Raw genomic sequence first — 8,528 nt, 5'->3', positions numbered from 1 at the left:
GACTGATGATGCTGCAAGTGAGCAGAAAGCCAATGTTTTCTTTATGGAAGAACAGCAGGGAGATTTGGTACTAGAGTAAGATGAATTTAATGATGGGTTCATCACAAAGCAGTGCATCTATTTTCTTTTTTTTAACTACTGTATTACACGATTGTCAGTTGATTAAAGCCCTTCTCCTCTGATGGATTACTCTTTGCTCACCTTTCCAGATGCACACCCTCGGAGCACTCATCCATTTCATCTGCATTGTGTTAGTGCAGTGCTATGGCAAACTACCTTTACTTCAAAGTCCAGTTTCTCTTCCCTTATCCAGAGTCACTCTTTACTCCAAAAGTGCTTCAACAGAGACCGAGAGCTCCTGTGGAGAAAGGCTCTTTGATTAGGAAAAAAAGGACCTGTCCCTAGTGAAGTTGCCAGGCTATTCTTAACTCTTTCAACGTTAAAAGTGTTAATTAAAATATTAAAAGATGGCTATGTTCTCGTGCAAAAATCAGCATGGATTTGTCCCACCGCTATATTCCCAGGTACACACCATCAATCACAGCCTTTCCTCCATCTCTGGACCTACCTGGAAATTTTTAACCAGAAGGAGCAAATGTTCCAAGTGAGCTTTTTTTTTTCTCTTATTTTAACTCCTTCTGTGATTTAGGCTCTTTTCCAAGCTTGGTGGCATCTTATTTTATTTGCTCATTATTTCAGAGCCCCTGGGATTAAAAGGGCTGCCATGCAGGATGTGAAAACTGCAGATTATGACCATGGAGTAGTATAGAAAACACATGCAGACATTTGTGTATACATGGGCATGCACAAAGAGCTCGGTATGAAAACTATATAAATGCTTATGCCTGTGAATGGATGCATAAATTTATATGCCTTTGACCATACATGCATATAAACATGATCACATGCATGTGCCTATGTATATAAATATGCACGTGGGCACATACATGCGGGCACATAACTCTCCTCCATGCATGCTTTTCATGCATGTGTTTATATACACGTGGATGTAGATGAGTGCTAATATGTATAAATACTATTCACCGATAGCCTTGTGTGTTTATATGCACAGAGGTACATTTGCTCTCCAAATATGTAGAACGGCTACAGCCACGTGTTTATGACTTTTTGGGAACAAAGTGAAATAAAAGCACAAAATCCAGGAGATTTTACCACCAGCCTTGTCTGCGATGGGGTTTCTCCTCTTGCTCTGCCATGCATACAAGGATCTATTGGTGCAGACAGTACTTGCTTGCCATGAATAGGGATCATTCAGAGCCCTCCATAAATGAAGTCTCTATGGCTGTACAGGAAACTGTAAAGTTGCTCTGTGTCATTTTGCTGTTAATTAGCAAAGAAAGATAAATACATTTCAGGTGAATATTTTCATTAGCAGAGGTTGTGGCACACAAGCAACATTAAAGCTTTGAAAATAAAGCGAGAGGCAAAGGTGTGCTGGATACTATAGGTCTGCATTTATACCTCTGTAAAAGCAGTGTTTATTTTTAAAATATGAAACATGATTTTTCCCCAGGCCTCCAAAAATGAAAACACTGGATTCAATATTTCAAGAGGAAAATATGCATTTAAGACTCTTCCCAAGCCTGCTTGCAACGTAAACAGACAAACCATTAACGGCTCATGCTGGCCCCAGGGCGGCCCTGCCATTCTGCAGAGCCACAATTGTAGGCTTCACGTGTCCTGGCACAAGGAGGCCCTGCCTCTGCCTCCAACACACTCACGTCCGTGTCTCCTTCCTAAAAAACCTGCCTGTTTTAAATACCAGATCCCCTCTTTCCTGCCACTGCTGGATGGGCAGCAGAAGATCCTGGTCCCACCTTGCTCCTGCTGAAATCAAATGCTTCAGCCTGACGGGCAGTTGTTGTGTCCGTATGCAGGGGGTTTTCTTCCCCAAACAACAGTCCCGTTGTATAGTCTCTGCCTGCAGATGGAGGAGAAAAGGCGTGTAGGTGCTTTGTATCAAGGCAAAGGAGGTGACAGTGAAAGACAACGCCTGCACCCATGTGGGTTTTTCTGGCCTGGGTTTGCACCCCAGTCCCTTGCTCTCCATATCTCTGTTCAGAGCGTGACCATTGGGACTGTCCTCAGGACGGAGGTGACAAACATCGTTTTTTGGAGAACTATCCAATACCCGACGGGATGATCTGTTCTGCTCCACCAGCACCATGGGTAAAAGCGCTTTGCAGGCAGCTGCAGCCTCCGTGCTCCCACCAGCGGGTGGGCAGAGGGGCTGGAGCTGCTGGGGCCATCTTCTTGCCACTGGTGTGAGACCATGGCTGCTGATGCCCGTTGCCAGCCAGCTCGGCTGGCTGAGTTTGGCTGCACTAAGCTTGTCTGCAGTGTCTGGCTGCCACAGCGCAGGTGAGACATGCCAGCGTGAAGCTCACCGGCAGCGTGCTTAAACTGCTGGGAGACTTCAGCTGGAAAATAATAATATTGTAAGGGCTTAGCAGGGCTGGAGAGCCTTTGCACTGCCCTAACAATCGGCACAGCCTAACCACAGCCAAGGCTTCTGCCTGCAGGTGAATGAGACTGAATTAAAACAAACAGCTTTCCAAGGGCACTCAGGTCCGGCAGAAGACTCCAGCAAGAAGACAGGCAGGGGAACTTGTCCTCCCCAGCAGGCCCAACCAGGGAAGCATCATCCTCTGCACCCACGCAAGAGAGTGGTTTTCCTTCAGTAGCCGGTGCCTCAAAGCTCTGCACGGTGCCCCAGGCATAGTCATGCTTTGTTCACTGTCGTGCATTCTCCTTCGGAGCCTCGCTTGTGCTTTAACAACTTTTTCCTGGTTTGTAAAATCCTGATGCTAAAATACCAGAGTGGTATTGAGTGGATGCTTCTGTTCTTTGGGTGGCCAAATCGGCCAGCCTTGAGATGGGCCGGGAAAGAGCAAAGCCTAGTTTAAGACTGAGGACTAAAAGTGCTAACAACCAAGCACATACTAAAATGGGCAGTGTTACAGCTGGGAGAGGTGGTAACTTCTCATCTGTCATAAGACAAGCAAGTTTGATGGCATAAACTATATAAATGCCAAGTTTGATGGCATAAACTATATAAATGCAGAGTATTTCTCTATCACTATATGCATAACATTTCACGGGAATGTAGATCAGATGGGAAAAGCCAAGGAAAACGACATTTTAGTTCCAATAGTGCAGACATGCTCTGTTTTGATTTGGCATTTTCCTTTTCAAATATGTTTTGTTCAGGTTTTATTTTAAAACAGTTTTTTAGCTTTATATTTACATATTTCCAATAAACATACCATTATTACATTTAATAATAGTATAAATTTCACTTTGCAACAAACCAAAATTATAAAAGTCAAAATGAATCAGTCTCTGAGGCGCTTCCATGTAAATGACACAGAAGAATGTGAAGGTTTTTCTGGGGGAAAAAAGGAAATCAGACTTCAGGGATATCAAGAAATTTCCAAACTTCTAAAAGATTCAGGCAGAAGGCATTTAAAATATTGGATTTTTCTTTAAAAAAAAAAAAAAAAAGAAAAAGTGCAGTGTTTGTAGCCCTGGACAATAAATATTTCTTAGCCGGGGTGCGGAGACGTGGCTAAGTCATGCTGGTTGTGGCAGCAGAGCAAGAAGAGGGTTGGGAAGGGACAAACAGCCAAACCCTGAGTACTTGACTGTTGATTTTTGTTTTATTCTAAACAAACCTGTTAGCTGGAGTAAGCACAGCTTTCTTGCCCTCCAGGCACCAGAAAACTCCAAGATTTAGCAAAATGCTCAGTAATTTATTTATTTTTTTAAAAAAAAATCTTTTTCAGGCTTCCTTTGATGTTCCCAGGTGAGTGTTTCTGAGCTGGATTTGCAGCCTCCATTTTTCAAATGCTCAGAGAAATGGTGACAAAACCTGCCATTTAGTCAAAGCTCCAATTCATCCCCACAGCGTTTCTATTTCAGTTTGTTACAGGGAGCGGAGGAGTCCTCCTTCATTACCAGCAAGGATATTTACTGCACCACCACTGTATTGCAAAAGTGATATTTACAGCCGTGGGATCAGCGCAAAGCATAAAACAAATGATGTAAAGGGTGAAAGACTGGGCAGAAATGAATGGCGTTAAATATAACCCTTTCGACAACTCAGGATCAAAAGAGCTGCTGTTTATCCTTTAAGCTGCAAATGGCTGGCGAATAGCCTTGTGCTCTGATGCTGTAAATAGTAAATGCTGTTTATGGCTAGTCAATGTTTATGTATTTTATGGGTCACATTTACTTTAGAGGGATCATTTTTTATTTGCCATGTTAACCTTGCCCACACCTTCCCCCTGGGACCCAGCGGCCTCCTGGGCGCTATTCCTGGCCCGCCTGCTGACCACCTGCAAAACTTCGGGCATCTTGCGGCCTCCCTCCGTGCCTTGACTTCTCCACCTGTACAGTGCCACCGGCGATGCTGGCCGGGCCCAGGAGTCCCTCAGGTTGTCTCTGTCCTACAAAACTGCTTGAATGACACAGCAGTATAAGACACATCATCTGTAAAGATGAAGGTCACTGTGTGGGCGGCTCTTTTCCGCTCAGGCGAATGAGCCAACGCACCGGCTGGATCAAGGCAAAGCGCACGAAAGGGCCAGGGTAGGAAGATGTAATAATAAAGACTCTGGGATCGTCTTTGTGAAATAACTTTCACGAGCAGAAATGTTGCAAAGATCCTGTGGGCAGGCACATGGATGAGAGCGCTCCTCAGCTGGAGTCCGCGGGGGCGTCTGGCCCATGGATGAGCGCGGAGACAGAAAGCAAACGGCAGCAAAAGGGTTTGGGCTGATGCATGACCACACAGCCAATTTCTGTCATTCTGGGCCCACCACCAGGGGCAGCAGTTGCAGCGACTTCATTCTAGTGATATAAGCGAGTAGTTATCTTAATGAACTGTCTGCAGGAAAGCTAAAGCCCGTCTTTTTTTTTTTGATGTTCGATTTATGCAATTCTAATGGCGTCTGTCCCAGGCTCTGGGGGGTCTGAATCCTGGGAGGTTTATAGGTGTCATTCAAATCAGCAAGAACCAAGGCAGCAGGAAAACCAAGACGGGCAGCACAGTCCCCGTGGTGCAGGACAGTCTGCAGCGACAGGCTCCTGGAGAGACGCCACGCATCCATCACGCGGGATTCCCTCCGCCGCCCCAGGGCCAGGCAGCCCATTGGCTTACATCAGCTCAAGGAGATGCCAGGGAATGCTGCCAAGTTGCTGTCTTTGCCCTCTTCAAGGTCTATTTATACCCACTCACAGCCATCAGAATACCCTTGGGATAGGAGAGACCTTTCCATCACAGTGGATGCTATGACTTGATCTGCCTGGTTTTGAGCACTGTTGTTCCTATTGCATTATGCATTGTTTTTGCCAAGATGTTAGCAGTTCCATCATGTTTCCGGCTGCTGTTTCAAAGTCTGATAGAAGCCAGCACCAGAAAACTGTTTCCGATCCTCCCCAGGCTTTACTGACACTGTATTTTCTGCCAGCTTTGGCCCTGTTTAACATCCAGGAGAATTTGTAGAATCAGAAGTTTTAGTGCGTTTCCATGTCAAAGAGTCTCTTGCAAAAAAGGTGTGCCCTGGATTGTTGGAGCAACCTGCGCTGGTTACTGTCACGAGAAAACATTTCCCATCAGTGGACAGGTTTGACTAAAAGGCTGTGAATGGTGCATGGGAGCACTCCCAGCACATAACCGGGGTTTGCAGCCTTGTTTCATTGGGAGCAGCCCAAGGCTGAGAGAAGGAGCCTCAAGGAGGGCTCTCCTGTGTCAATAAAAGAAAACACTTCTGCAACGGTATAGAGCACAACCCCGTCTCCCCCAGCCATGAGATCTACCTGCAGGCAGCCTCTAGGGATTTGCTTAGACCTTTAGAGGCTTTTCTTGCAGTCTCAGGTACTGAGCCTGGTTTTGAGAGCAGACCAGGATCACGCTCACCCATTCTGCAATTTCCCTCCCTCCTCTGACTGGGTCCATGATACTCTGTGAGTTATTTTCTTTTCCTTCACACCTCAGTTTCCCTTTCTGTGGAACAGGGAGACCAGTGAAGTATGGTTGGTTGCTTTTACAGAGCAGAGGGAGACACATGTCTCCTCCAGCTGGAGGCGGTAGCACCAGAACGCCTAGAGAAGAACAAGAAATTAAACAAAGCAGAAGCGCTCAAAGCAACACACAGGCACTCAAAGCAAAAATCCCTTTTCCACTGGAGCTTTTCCTCCATGTCAGATGGGGGGGAAAAAGCCACAGTCAGTCAGGCAATCTAACGGCCATCCCTAGAGCCCAGGAGCATCTCCGCCTCCGTGAGATGTTGCTGCTTCTAAAGGTGGTCAAGTCCTTCTTACATAACTGTTGTGCCAGTGCTGAGATCACCAGCACAGTCCACTCACTACGTCAAAGAATTACTGCTAATTTCTCCTCTGCACTGGAAAATAAAAAGCAATGTGTGGATCAACATCAAGCTTATTTGTGAGAACTGGTTCTCAGCCTGTATTGGAGAGACACACATCAGTAAATCAGTTTAGAGAAGAAAAAACAGCGTAACAGTAGCACATTAAAAAGAGTCTTTTATCAGTCTCAAAACCAGCATTGATAGTGCCATCGTCTGACTTACTAACAGGCTTGGGACAGCTTGTGTTCAGTTTGTGTTGGCCAAATCATCCAACATGTCAGAAAACCGAAACCACTTCCTGTCTAGAACTCAGCCCCTGACCTGGCTGGAAACCGACAATAAATCTATACATTTTATCAGATTTCAGGGGTTTTTTGAGCCAGGCTTTCACAGCAAACTATTCTGAGCTCTGGAGAGAAAATATGGTGTGAAGCAGAAAGATCGCCCGGCTTGCTAAAAGCCACGAAACATCGGGCTCGTTTAGGAGGTCAGGTGTGTACCCAAAGGCTCGACTCCTCATACACATTGAAACAAACCCCATCTCTGCAAAAGGTATGCTGAACCTCTTTTAGCCGCTTTAGCTATATTATCAAAGTCAATTAAACCAAGAGGCTTAGGGAATGTTTAACCCTGTTGCAGCAACTAAACAGCCAAAAGCATTATTAATGGGGATTTAATTAGAGGTAGAGTTGAACCATTTAAAGAGATGGAAGAGGATTTCTAACATGATTTAGTTGGATCACACCGAGGAACTCTCTTCTGCTTTAGAAACCGGGTGAATTGCCGGCATTTCTCCTAATGATAGCTTGGGCAGACCCAGATAACGGGCTTTTGGTCAATCCTGGCCAGCGGAATGCAGCCTGGTGAAGATGTCCCAGCGCTGCGGCGTCAGTCACACGCCGTTTTGGCACCTACAGCCTCTGATGAACCTTAAGGGAAGGGCTGTGCTTTCCCATACTTCCCTAAACCAGCAAGGAGAGATGCTCCACCCAGGTAGGCCACCCCATGGCCTCCTCCAGGCCTGGCTTTGAGCACTGCAACCAGGGTGGGCAGGTAGCTGGTGGGAAATGAGAAGCAGCCAGTTTCAGCACCCAGCCTGCTCTTCAGGACATGACCAAGAGGGCTGACAGGTGATGTCTGGAAGGTATGGTAGCCTGCTGATTATTCATATTTCAAAGATAATGTTTCATCTCTCCACCTAATTCAGCAAGATACTGGGCTGGACTTTGGTGCAAGAAGCCAGGCTTTTCACATGCTTCTGCAAGGTTTTCTGGTTGAATTTTGGGTAGGTTACTTGCTCTTTGGTCACAGTTAAAAAAACTACCAAATTTATGGTCAGAAAAATTCTTTTGTGCTTGATGAATTTGAGGGGTTTGTACTTTTTTGAGTGATTTTAAGCATGTTTAAAAGCACTGGAGACGTTAGGATGTCATTGTGGTACACCATTCCAGACTTCATGTCTGTCACTGAGTATCTTGGTCCCCAGAGCAAGGGAGGTGAAGCACAGAGAAAGGGAATCATCACCCCTCTTCAGTGATGAGAAAAATCAGCTCACAAGTGTACAACCAACATCATATACCTTCATTCCCATAAATGAACATCCAGAGAAAAATAGCACGGGGCAGAACTGACATTTCTTATTTATACTTTAGCAAATCTTCCACTGAAGCTGGTTGCTTTGTTTCCAAGCAGAGCAGAGACCCCAGGCTGTGGTCCACCCTGTGGATGATGCTGGAATAGTTATTAATGAGCAAATTACATTTTCATATGGAATAATTTTTAAAAGCAGACAACAGTCCAAAAAGGTGAGCAGATGCTAAATTCCAGGTACCTCACGCCTCCCATCAGCAACACTAGGCACCGGCACCGACAGAGGCTGACCCGTGCAAGCAGAGTCAGTTGTGAAGATGCCACAGAAAGTAGGATCCTCATTCACTGGTGGTGAAGTACAAGAGGAAGGAACAAGCCAGATTTTCAGATGAAACTGCCAGGTTGGCTGCCAGAAATACCATCTTTGCCTTTTGTGAGCAGCCTAAGGCCTAAGTATCATTTCTGTTAATCTTTTTAGAAAGCAAACTGTTGCTTCCTTGCAGCATACTTCCAAAAGCAAGGACAGCATCGTTCAGAAATCAGACA

This window comes from Phalacrocorax aristotelis, chromosome 20 (assembly GCF_949628215.1).
Source record: "Phalacrocorax aristotelis chromosome 20, bGulAri2.1, whole genome shotgun sequence".
Classification (NCBI taxonomy): domain Eukaryota; kingdom Metazoa; phylum Chordata; class Aves; order Suliformes; family Phalacrocoracidae; genus Phalacrocorax; species Phalacrocorax aristotelis.
This window is presented reverse-complemented; position numbering follows the sequence as displayed.